The sequence below is a fragment of the Cydia splendana genome, chromosome 20 (genome assembly GCF_910591565.1).
Source record: "Cydia splendana chromosome 20, ilCydSple1.2, whole genome shotgun sequence".
In the NCBI taxonomy this organism is placed as follows: domain Eukaryota; kingdom Metazoa; phylum Arthropoda; class Insecta; order Lepidoptera; family Tortricidae; genus Cydia; species Cydia splendana.
The window spans coordinates 14,450,198-14,463,123 of NC_085979.1; the positions used below are offsets into that span (position 1 = coordinate 14,450,198).

General features: G+C 37.0%; 1 protein-coding gene across 2 annotated transcripts in view; it reads right to left on the reverse strand.

The window, feature by feature from the left end:
• LOC134800529 (dystonin) overlaps nt 1-12,926 on the reverse strand; it is a 288,922-nt gene that overhangs the window by 226,563 nt on the left and 49,433 nt on the right. The gene's annotated exons all lie outside the window — the stretch shown is intronic.

Here is a 12,926-nt window from a genome sequence, read left to right on the forward strand (position 1 = left end):
AATTTGTATTGTTGTTTTTAAAGGAACTACTTATAACAAATATTTCGTGTAAAATGTGCGATAAAGATATTTCGGAGACGCCATCTCATATCCGCGAGTTCCGCCAGAGAGCAAAGTCGGCTGAAGTTAGTGGGTGGATGAAGTTAGTGAATATATCATAGAAAGTTTATAATATGTGTGTAGATAAAGCAGTGTATGTAACTGTACATAATTAGGCATTAAAACACTCGTGTGATACTATTATGAAACTCATTTCATTCGTTTCATAAATCCACACTCGTATTTTAATGCCTTCATTATGTAGGTAAGCAGTCACATAAACTACTATTGTAGAACTTCTATTATTAGTAATAGGTCCGTTAATAGCGAATGAAAACATTTTAATGAGAGACAGTATACCTAGCCGAATAAAACTCCAAATTATACTGCGATACCTTGCTACTGGCGATTGTTTTGGAACTCTGGGGTATTTATACAGAGTACCTAGAAATACCGCATATCCTACTTTGTTCGTTCCACTTGAACACCATTTTATTGCTTTTACGTTATCTTTGTCTAGCTAGATAGTAGGTTATATACCCACAGGATTCGAGAAAAATATGCAAAATCCGAATGAACGTTCATTTCTGTGTTCACACTGTTCATTTTTTGTTCATTCGGAGGGCGAGTGAAAGATGCCGAATGAAAATATCCAACATTGTTGGATTCTTTCACTAATTAATTCGTTTTTAATTTTTGGTTCATTTTGTGTTCAGACGTGTCACTTTGAGTGAAAGATGAATAATGAAACTAGAAAATGAACAAAAAATGAACCGTCTGATCCCACCTTTATGGGTTAGTTGCCCTGTAGTGTATTGAAGAGATACCTCATATTTTCGATTCGAATTCATTTGAAACTAGCGAAATCTATGAAAATGTCTAATCATGTAAGCGTGTCATTATGTGATTATATACATCTCCTCATACTAGACAAGATCCAGCGGTTCTAAAAGTAGACAATGTATATGATATAGCTAACCATATTATGGGATAAACGGAAACGCTTTACCTAATTTATAGAGTACGATTAGTGGACAGGTACATGTAAGCCCGACTGGTGTTGTTGATTTGTACGATGATCCAAACAAATCAACAACACCATATCAGAATCCTATAAAATCCTAATCGGTCTATTTCTGATAGGTTACTTATTTTTGGAATATTGCCATAAAGAGGCAGCAATTAGATCATCACCATCTTACTTCGAGCGACAAATGGCGCTGTCATCGCTCCAAATACTATTAATATGTTTATAGAAATGCTACTTCCGAATTTGTCCACGATGTCATAAAAGGTTGTAAGGAACAGAAGGCCAAATTCGACTCTTCTTAATGACAGATATTAACATTGATTAGTTTAATAATAAGTCTCGATGTAAAAGGCGAATTGTCAAGTTTTGCTGTTCCAAATGTTCGAAAGTCATACAATTTTGAAGTGGATTCAAAGCTTAATTCGCTACATGGCGGCCAAGATACAAAATTGGGTTTGTCACCAGTTTTTAAAAGCCAAAGTGGAAATATTTCCCCAGATCACCATTAGATCACCATGCCTCCTACGCATCACCTACGCTCTCTTGCGGCGAGTAGCTGTCAACATTCTCACGTTGATCTTGCAGATAAAATGGTAATTTCGGCGAATGCCTAGATTTGATGTTTATTAATACTTACCTTACCTATACCTATAATACGTGTAACCACTTACCAATGTTTTAGTGGATTGTACTTCACATTCTAACAGTTCAGAGTAAATCGTTAACCGTGTACAGAACATTGTAGGCATCTTTGCACCGTGACTCTTCTATCACTTGAAATACGAGCTAACTTGCCGTGTTTGATAGGTTTTATTGCAAACGCATGTAGTTATAGTTCAGAGTAGTCGTAAAACTTGAAAATGTTAAAGTTGGAAGGCGAACGGAATTAGTTGCCTTCGTCCAAGGGTTACGTTATGTCAAAGTTGGATTTATGAGTCTGAGCCAGCGAGGGTTGACACCACAGCGTCACCAAAGGTGAACTTTACATTAAGTTTGGTCCGGTTTATGATGAGAATTAGAGGTGGTTTGCGGTCCTAACATGACCATTCGACTATAACTTAACCCTCAATTTGCAGCTAATTGGACATGACATCAGGTCAATAGGTCATTGAGAACTTGATCTGTACTTATGTGTCGTTAAAGCAAAAATCTGTAAAAACAAAAATACAAATAAAAAGTAAAAACAACTATGTAAAATAATGCTCCTTTTGTCGAAGGTGTACCTATATCAAATGCAGGCAGCAACCCTGTCATAATTCACCTATAATATAAGTTGGGTGCGTCCGCAAATAGAAGGGTGCATGAACCCTAATGTTGATGGATTGCTGAACCTACCCGTGCATTAGCGAATGGGTTCGGCGGCGTAAACAAGCCTTTACTTACCAAAGCAGACACAAACATGGTGATACAGTTGTCAAAGTGCATAAAGGGCAGAGGGGCAATTTAAACTGCGGGGTAATTTAAACTACCTAATCGAAATATCTTCCAATGTTTTACATTATTAACTAAAGTGCCATATACCTGTGTCCAGATAGCGAAAAAGAAGAGTTGTGTGTGATTCTAGTTAATAATGTAAAACATGGAAGATATTTCGATTTGTTTAAATTAGCCCGCAGTCAATTGCCCCCCCTGCACCCTACCCACTTTATGAATGATTTCCATTCATTCATAAAGTACACATATTGCAGCTCTCTGTATATAAGGTGCTGAAAGGTATTGAAGATTCCGTTGCAGCTAAGTTCGCACGCCAAGTGCTAAATCAAATATGGCGGTTTCCATATTATTACTGCCAAGTTGGTGCAAACCGCAAACTTTGCGTAGAGACTACGTAGTCTACGTTATTGTGACAGCAAGTTCCAGTTATTTAATGAATACTGCTAATTAACTAGGGTTTAACGTTAAAACATTTATTAACACGCTTTATTAAGCTAGTATAAATAATGTTCGAGTACTTTCTTTCCTTTCTAAAGTATCGTTGAAACATGCCTTTTGCGAACGTTATCTTAGAACAAAACACCGAATGAATACCCATTTAAACGAACCGTCACTAAGCAGCCTTGTAATACGGCGTCCATTCACCTTTTGTGTTGATAGTTGATTAGAAATCTCTTTGATAAGATAATAGATCTTTTGGTGAGTTAACTGGGCCACCTACTTGCCGCTGTAATGTAACTTGTGCTGGGTTCTAAGAAACAGTCAATTGAAAGCTTAGAACTAATTAACTGGCTTATAAGCTTAATAAATAGAGCTTTTGAGAATGATTCCTGGAACTCGTGAATTTATAGTCTAAGATCAATTTAATTTGCTACTAGGTTTTGCTTAAGTTTGAAATGAAAATCATGATACTTTTATGATTAGCAATATAAATTATGAACAGTATACGCAACGTTCATATTAATAGACATATGACAAGCTTCATAGACCAAATGAAGTGTTTGCGAGTCAACTTTTTTAACGTGTGTTTAATTAACCATAACGGAAATTTAGAATGTCTTCCTTTTAAATTTTGCTTGTAAAGTGGTAAGGTTATGTTATGTGAAGTTACCACACAGTCATTTTCCTTTGCAGGCAGGGTTGGTTAGAGAAGAAATATTATAAAATATCCGGTTACATTAAGTGGTTGCAGTACAGTAAATCATAAGGATAACCTACAGAAAGGAAAGTTAATTGTAACAGAATAATTTCGCCCACGGTTGTCAAGGACTAACAAATCACTGAGGTGGCTATAAATCGCTCAAATTTGCATACTAGATACCGTAGATGCAAGACGCAGTAAGTACAATCGACGACAAAAATATGTTTACACTTTTGCACCTACTCCTTTGTAATAAGACGAAAAATGTAAACATATCTTTGACGTCGACTGTACTCATAACAATTAATACATATAATTGACTAACTTACCTAATATGCATCTATCATGCATCTAGATCAGAAATGATGATGCAAAAGTGATGAGGTTTTTATTTATTTAGAGATTATTAGTATGTGAATCTTTGTTTCAGTGCTTTACGATATGGCGCGTGCAATATTTGTGGGTCCCATTGCAATATGCGCACAAATTACGTGTATTTTTAGCTTGCTCCACCAATACCGATTATCTTAATTTTATAAATGGGGCTAAGATCTGGCATCCCAAAAAACTACTAATTTCTATATCTTTCTTTATCCCCGAAATATCGGCTACACGAAAAACACATTAAGTAGATAAAACTAATTGTATCTGTTGGTTATCAACCAAGTCATGAAGTTATGAAAGTTTACTCTACAAAGACAAACGCCATAAACGCGATCATCATAGGCTCGTAGTCGAGCCTAGTCTAACATTAATATAATCTTTAAACAGTATCAAGGCGGGATCAGACCGGCGCACTTTCGCCACTATCGGGCGTTACTGCAATCCTCGTTACTCACCAGTCACCCGACTGGCTCGCCTTACCGAAACCAAGTGAATAAATCTTGCCGATATATGCTAATGTCTGGATTTGACATAGTTAAATATTACTGGTTAATCTAGTATTTATAGAACCTATAACTAGTAACTATAGTGTCATGCTGTTGGTTACACTGGTAGCACATTACAACGTCGAATTGGAGTTAAAAGATAGTGAAACAAGAGGACATTTACACTTTACAGTACTATATGGAACGTTTAAAAGCAAAGGATATTACACCTCTGAATTTTGTTGGTTTAAAGTTTAAAGGAAAGCAATCTTCCGGTTATGATAACAAAGAGCTTTTTGCAAACTTAGATTTCCTATGCATCGCTTGTCATCAGCGTCATCACGAAGCCAGCAAACTCGCAAGGATAGGTATTATAAGCTAGTGTAGGTATTAGTAGGTTTATTCTGAAGACGTTTCAATTTGCAATGAATTCTAGTTAGTATCGAACGAGGTCTAGGCTGATTGAATCAGCTGTTCACGGCGAACTCCAACATTATGTAATTCCTTTGTTGCGAGCAAAAACTAAAATGTCATTCCCTTATTCGTCGTATTGAAGAAACCAATATAAGTGTGATCTTGCGATCCTTAGTAACTATGGGTTATTGGGAACCATATAAATACTGGTGTTACTGAGGCGAATGCTCGGCCAGCCATGAATGAGACCCCTGGAATGGTGTGGGATGAAACGATCCGTTACGTTATTGAGGCTGGTACGATTAACGATAAATTGAATGCACTTATACGGCGTTCATTTGTTTTACAATGAAGTTGTGTATACTTTTATAAGCTTGTGGTTGCGACATCATTTTGTAAGTATCACGTGTAGTCACTGTGTTTTATAGCAATAATACTACATCGTGGAAATACTGTCGAAATGTTGGACCTGCGATAATACAGCGGCAAACAAACTGTATTAATCAATGACGAGCGCTCTATAGCTCGCATTGACATGCAAAGAACGAATGCCGAATTTTGCTTCAACCGAAAGTGTTCGCGCTTGAACTGACCCGACTCTTTTCAACATTCAAAATCGGCTCCGCTACATAATATATGTGACTCTAGAGTTACAACAGCTACCAAACCTCAACGTGACGTGGCAAGCGGAGGCGAGGCACTTACTAGTAGTCAAGTAGCTGGCCGTATACGGCGCGGGAGAATTGTACAAAAAAGTTAACGGTGACTGTCCGAGTGTCCGCCGGCGGGTCAGTATTGACAGTTCTTAAATTGAAAGCATACCGAACTGGAACCGGTAAATATTGTTCCCGATTTAGTTCTACAATTAGCCACCGGCAAATATGATTGTGAGCGATGAGGCTTTCTTAAAACCGAATTCCCATGTTTTGATACCTTTGACCGATACCGAAATTTTTACTAACTTTCTTTAGAGGAAAATGCACCTCCCAGTTATAAATTTATATGTTACATGAATGCAGTGTTACGAGGGTAGTGCATTATTATATTCTATAAATCTATATGCAGTAACAACAATATACTTAAATGACCATTATCAAGTCGCAGTAATCTTTACAAATGGTATGTTAATTGTGTCGACAATGATACAAGGAGTCACATAAGAAGCTTATTGGAATGTTACCGTATATCAGGTTGAATTAATGAATTACCGAAAATTGTTTGGTTCTCTCATGTAGATGTAGATATGAAGAAGCCACGCGTAACGTGGTAAACTGACGATTATAAACACCAATAAGCCTTGCCCACATATGGTTCTATTGATTCAGGCGATTCTCGAATTGAATCATACCTAAGACCTTAAATAAATCAAACATGATATCACAATTCAAAAGTCAAGCATAAATGTCCATATCGGTCCACTGTTTCATCGATAGCATGTAGTGCTTGTGACAGCATTATTCGTTAATAATAAGCATAATGTTGTTTGTGGAGCCGATGAGATCAGCGAGATCGAACCGGCGCCGATTTGGTAACAGCCGCCTCCACTGCGCCTACGTGATATGCGGCACAGTGGAAATACGGTCAACAGTTTGACGACGTGTTATTTGGAGAAGAAGCCCGAACTTTGCAGCCCGAAGTGCAGTTAATTAACATGATAGGGATTAATAAACAATTCCATCAGGAAACTTTCAATGTTCTGGTACCATTACAATTTAGATTATTAGACGTCGTGTATAGTTGACGTCAAAGATATGTTTACACTTTTGCACCTTACACCGTAACAAGGCAAAAAATGTTAACATATCTTTGACGTCGACTGTTTAAAATGGCGTCGTACACCCTGTAAGAAACTAATCAAAATCGTGATATATTTACAAAAATCGGTACTGCGCTGCGGTTAACACCACAGATCGTACTCGTGCGCAGAACGAGTGTGGTTGACTCAACACAGACCACCTACGGGCCAGAACAAATGCTAGACCAGTAAATTGAAGAATAATCGATTTGGAAATACGGGACCATAATAACAGAAAGCTGGTGATGCTTTGCTGTTTTAGTGATGCGGTCATATAAATGCCGTACTGTTTAAAATGTATGTAGTGCGATGTAAGGGAGACAATACTCGATATTTAATAGCGTGATTTAGGAGGCTGCCAACTCGCCCAATGACATTGTCCCATATCCATATAAGACAAACTTAGCTTGGTTTATCCAGAAAATTCGACGAGCTTGAAACTCAATACACTGTTTAATAAAGCGATATTAGGTTGCGTTTTGCGTTACATATAATTAAGTCGAATTTTATTATATTATTAAGGTATTGTATCGCAGTCAACAATAAATTAAGGGGCTATTCATAAATTACGTCATTTCAAATTAGGGGGGGGGGGGTCTGGACATCGGATGACGGTAACATGAAGTAGGAGGAAATGGGGTCATTTGAAGCATGATTTTTGGATGATTATAGGGGGGGGGGGGTCAAAAATGGCCAAAAATCGATGACGTAATTTATGGACAGCCCCTAAGGTAAAAATAAACATGGACATAATTTACCTACAATCCTACGTCGGCAAATGCGAAAATTTTGCACCACGCAAAGTTCAGAAGATATACTAACCCATTCAATGCTTAAATCGGGAACAAAGTTTGTTAAATTTATAATGACAGTTCTTTCATATTAGTTTTGGACATGGAACGTCTTTATCGTCGTACAAACTTGGCTCTTGAATTTTCTACAATGAGTTAAGTAACGTAACGACCCAAAGACAGACGCACGCGCAGCCGCGCACGTCACGCCGGTGCGGGCTAATCGAAGCCTATTCGTATGCCGCTCGTGGCGCCGGGAGCCTTGAACTGACGAACTTGAACTTGCTGGTTTCAATCAAATATTACTTTTCAATAAGAAATTTACGAGGAATATAATATAAGGAACCATCACTACAGCTTTTATCCCGGTTGTGTCGGGATCCAATCGGATCGCAACACTGACAATTCAACTTTTTATTGTCTACAGTAATATACATAATATTATTTGAAAGACCAGTTCAGAAACGAGTTTGAATTTGTTTTTGATGTTTTTCAATAGCAGTTTCGGCTTTTTTGCGTGGTGGGGCAGATTGGTACTTATGATAGCAACTTCAAACGCAATAAATTAATGGCGTATTGAGTTTTAGATGCATTTTACTATTTTTCGATATAAAATATATGTTTTAAAAAAGAAAATTATTTAGCTACATATAAAATTGCCTTTTACAATCTCCTTTGCATGTTAAATAGGCATAAAACAGTATAACTAGTTCTATCTATTCAGCCCAAAATCGTGTTCACGGGCCGTTTTTGTCGGTGTGGGTCACTAACCTGAGGCATTTGCATATTTCTGAAACTACTTAACTATGTTCTGCAAAAGGCTACGGGAAATACGTTACGAATTTGGGAAATAATTGATTAGATATACTTACTAGTATATACTTCGTCGCTTAAATTTTCTCGGGTGTAAGATTTTTTTAAAGAAACTTACAAGACAATGGGCCAATAGACAATAAAATAAACTGTATGTTAATTTATAATAACTATCTAAATTACTATTCACTATACTCGAGCGAAATCTCTACGAAAGTAAGTTATAAATGTTATAATATTGTTTTTAGTAAATTTAAGACACTGTCGTGGAAGCAACTTAAATTTAACACAACTGATTACATATTTAGTTTACAGCACTTAAAGGGGCCCACTGATTAACAGTCCGCCGGACGGTATCGGCCTGTCAGTTAGAACAAAACTTTGACAGTTCCGAACAACTGACAGGCCGATACCGTCCGGCGGACTGTTAAACAGTGGGCCCCTTTAGTAAGCGCTGAGGAATACGTATTAACCGTGCGTCTCAAAGTGTCCTAGAGAAGGGGATAACGTGCAATTTCCTGCCAGCGTTACTTAATTTCGCGCTAACTTATTATAATATTCCCACCGCAGGGAAACCGGGCGAAAGTCGCGAGACAACGGCCATGGGAAACAAATACTAGATGAAATCCATAGTGGATGCGGAGTCACTGCGTTCTTTGACCAATAAAACAAAGATAACTATGTTTTCTAGTCCTCTACTTTAATGATTGAATTAAGACTTCGTAAACCAAACTATAATTGCATACTTATGGACGATCAACTATAATGATTTTATTACGAAACACTTTAGTGCACTATAATGAATTTGACCAATCGCGTCTCGCTGCGAATAGGAAGATCTTTGCTCGTGATTACATGTAAAAGAGATGTTTTTTGCATTAGGTTAGTTCGGCCACAAAATAACTAATTAAGAAACTTAATCACAATAATTTATCAAAAATATATCAATCTCTCTTGTAAGGTAAGGCTATACAATAGCAAAAGAGGACACATCTATGATTTCAAAGATCTAAACAAGACTGATACTATCTCTGGCTAAACATGCCGCGACATAGCAACCGCTTTGACTTAAGATACTGTCAAAAACTGTTATTTTTTTTTTTATTATAACGGCCTATTTCAACCTATATATGTATAGGTAAAGTTAAAAAATTCCAAAACTATCCTATTTACCACATTTCCGTAGACTTGGTACTTTATACTAGTGGCTCTGTGAAAATTAATTCATTTTTGAAGCTGCTCACAAAATTTCAGGAAAATCGGGAGAACATCCGGACATACGAAATAATTTTTGCCCAAGCGGAGATCTTCGCTAACGCAACTATAGAGTTAAGTCGAGACCACAAATAACCGGATCTACTTGTGGCAACGAATAAGATCAAAGGTGTGATATTGTCAACAGGCCGATTGTGTTAACAGTTATTTTTATACTATTACTTAAGTGGAAGGTAGCTTATTTGTACAATCACATCACAAGGCGGTCAATAATTGTGTAATGTTTGCCGAGACATACATGGCGACGATCCGGCCCACTGTGCGTGAATCATTTTGTTAATGGGACTCTAGGGCTGTAAACCATACATGCCCATACATAGAAACGTGTGGAATATTTTGCAATCAAATTGAGATATCTCAATATTCAACATGTGCTTTTGTTTAACTCTATTTGATTAAAACGCGTTGCGACATCCCCTACATCTTTGGCAATGGCAATAAAACAGAAACAGATGAATATCTGTGGTGGTGTAAGTAAAGAAGATGTAAACGTTTATCATATATCACGTTTAAAGTCGGGATTCCACCAATGTGTTTGTGCCGCATAGTGCCGTACACTGGTGGAATCCTGCATTTACTGTTCCAATCTTAATACAAAGTATTCGTACCTTAGGTGGGAAGATATAACCAACTTGCACAGGGCAGCGCGAAGTTTAGTACGAAAACCAGGTAAGGTATTACCTACAACAGAAGTGTTGTAGAGCACTAATTATGTGTTTACCTATATGACATACATATTTAGAAGCGTGGGCTGGACCACATTGCAATACATTGCCAAAGTCAACTACCTCAGATCACGAAGCGATATCCTTTATAAAAAATAGGCATCATAATTTACCAAAATCGTCAGAATGAAGAAGAAGTTGAATAACAAAACCGACTTGAAATCATATTAATTTAAAACATGTTTATTTACTTGAGGGTTATCTCAATACGGGTGGAATGCAGACGGTCGGTTTTAGCGAAGGCCGAATATAGGCGGGCGTCCAGGAATTAGCGACAAGCACATTCAGTAAGAACATCTATCAATACCGGCAATGTTACCAACGATGTGTAAAATTACAGAGGTCAAAAAGGCATCTTGTGGTCTGAAAAACTAAAATAGGTATACAAGATTAAAAAAAATCCCCACAAGGGCTGGTTGATTTAAAAACAACGGAGTCCTATAGAGCGACATTATGATTTTTAAGACAAACCAATTCAAGAAGTAAGAAATTAGTCGTCAGCAGTATGATGGGTAACTTACTTGTTTTTGCGACTGACTTGATATGAAGGCGGAAGACCAATACGATGCACGATACGCGCGAATATGATGAAAGAGTCACATAGGGCCACTATCTTGTGTTATTTCTTCTTTAGTTTCCAATAAGACAAGTTCTAGGTTAATCGATAAATAATAATCTGTTCCTAATATTAAGGACAGCAATTTCACAATGTTTCACATCCTCCAGAAATATAGACTATTCTTTTGAAAAACCATATAATAACACAAACAAATACAAAGCAATAGTGACAAATGAGAACTTTAGTGACAAATGACATAGGTGTTTACTTCTAAATAAAAATAAAATTACTGGGAAGGAACTACAAGAAGGTTTTTATCTACTATAGGGGATATTACTGCAATGTTCTGCCGCCAGAGTGCAGCACTACCGACTCAGTAAATTCATAGACTAACTTATACATACTGTGCCTTAAACTGTTTTTTGACAAGTTTTCACAGACAATAAAATATGACATTGATGCATCAAGGCGGTTTGTTAACAAGGGCCTACCGGTAAAAGCGAAAATCTAAACTTAGTTATCTGCCTCTTTATCGCTCGAATTTGCAAGAGTGATAGAGATATTAGATAACGGAATTTCGATTTTCTTGTTTCGCGGTACGCCATGTGTCAATGTGGTTTGTTTACTGTATGTGCCACAAAGGTGCCACCTACGCAGAGCTTTGCCTAATATTCCCTATTAATAAATAGCTTGTATGTTTGAAAATGTATAGAGCTTACTGTAATTCCATACAATCATAAAATAAATAATTACTACGACGACCGGTCTGGCCTAGTGGGTAGTGACCCTGCCTATGAAGCCGATGGTCCCGGGTTCGAATCCTGGTAAGGGCATTTATTTGTATGATGATACAGATATTTGTTCCTGAGTCATGGTTGTTTTCTATGTATTTAAGTATTTATATATTATATTTATCGTTGTCTGAGTACCCACAACACAAGCCTTCTTGAGCTTACCGTGGGGCTTAGTCAATTTGTGTAAGAATGTCCCTATAATATTTATTTATATTTATTTATTGACCGAAGCGAAGCGAAGGTCTACGTTTTGACTCGGGCATTTTGCTTTCGTATGTCCGGATGTTCTCCTCTACAGGTCGCAATTCTTAACCGATTCTCGTGAAATTTTGTGACCGAATTTTATGACTAAATAAATTTTTTTTGTCAATCCGGTTTTTGGAAATTTTTAAAAATGGCGGAGTCGTGATGCCTGGCGCCTAACCAAATAGTGGTATCGGTACCATACGAGTGTTTTCTTTTTGTGATATGTTTATAGATTAAATGGCCAAAAATTCAGAAAATTTATTTCGCTGGTTTCGGAGGTATTGAGATATTTAATTTTAACTAATTTTAATTTGAGAAGGAGTAGCTAAATTTCGTCAACCCATCTAAGAACTATTTGGCTCCGTTTGTAAACGTTCGCTTTTTCTGTTTGCACAGAGGGTCTGGGTTCGATCCCCAGTAATTGTATGCTGGGATATTATATCTTTTTGTATTTTTTTACACATACATTTCGTATTGTTTTTTTTTAATTTACTATATTTAAAGCTCTTAGCACCATGTTATTTAAAGCTCTGCTCGCGAGGTCTACAGCTCACAGAGCCACTAGTTTATTTATTTATAATTAGGCCACTGGAACATTTTTTAATCTCACTTGCATATTATACACGTTTCTATAATCACACGCACTACATTTTACGATAAGCAAATAATGCCTCATCAAGTAAATCTCACATCGGTACCAAAGTACTAAGATAAATTAATAACGATCGATCGATTTTTTTTTAATAACGATCGTTCTCTCGACTGGAGCTAAATTGGTCGTTACGACTCTTTGTCCGAATTCCGCGTCTGTGGCAGTCAGTGCCTGCAATAACTCTTCGACCTGATTAAATTTTGATGTTAAACTTTATTAAAACAGGATTAAGGCGTTTTTTCATGATGCTAAATAGAATCTTTGTTGCGGTGGAAACTACTAAAACAGTTGCGAACAACTGACAGGCCGATATCGTCCGGCGAACTGGTAACCTGTGGGCTCCTTTACA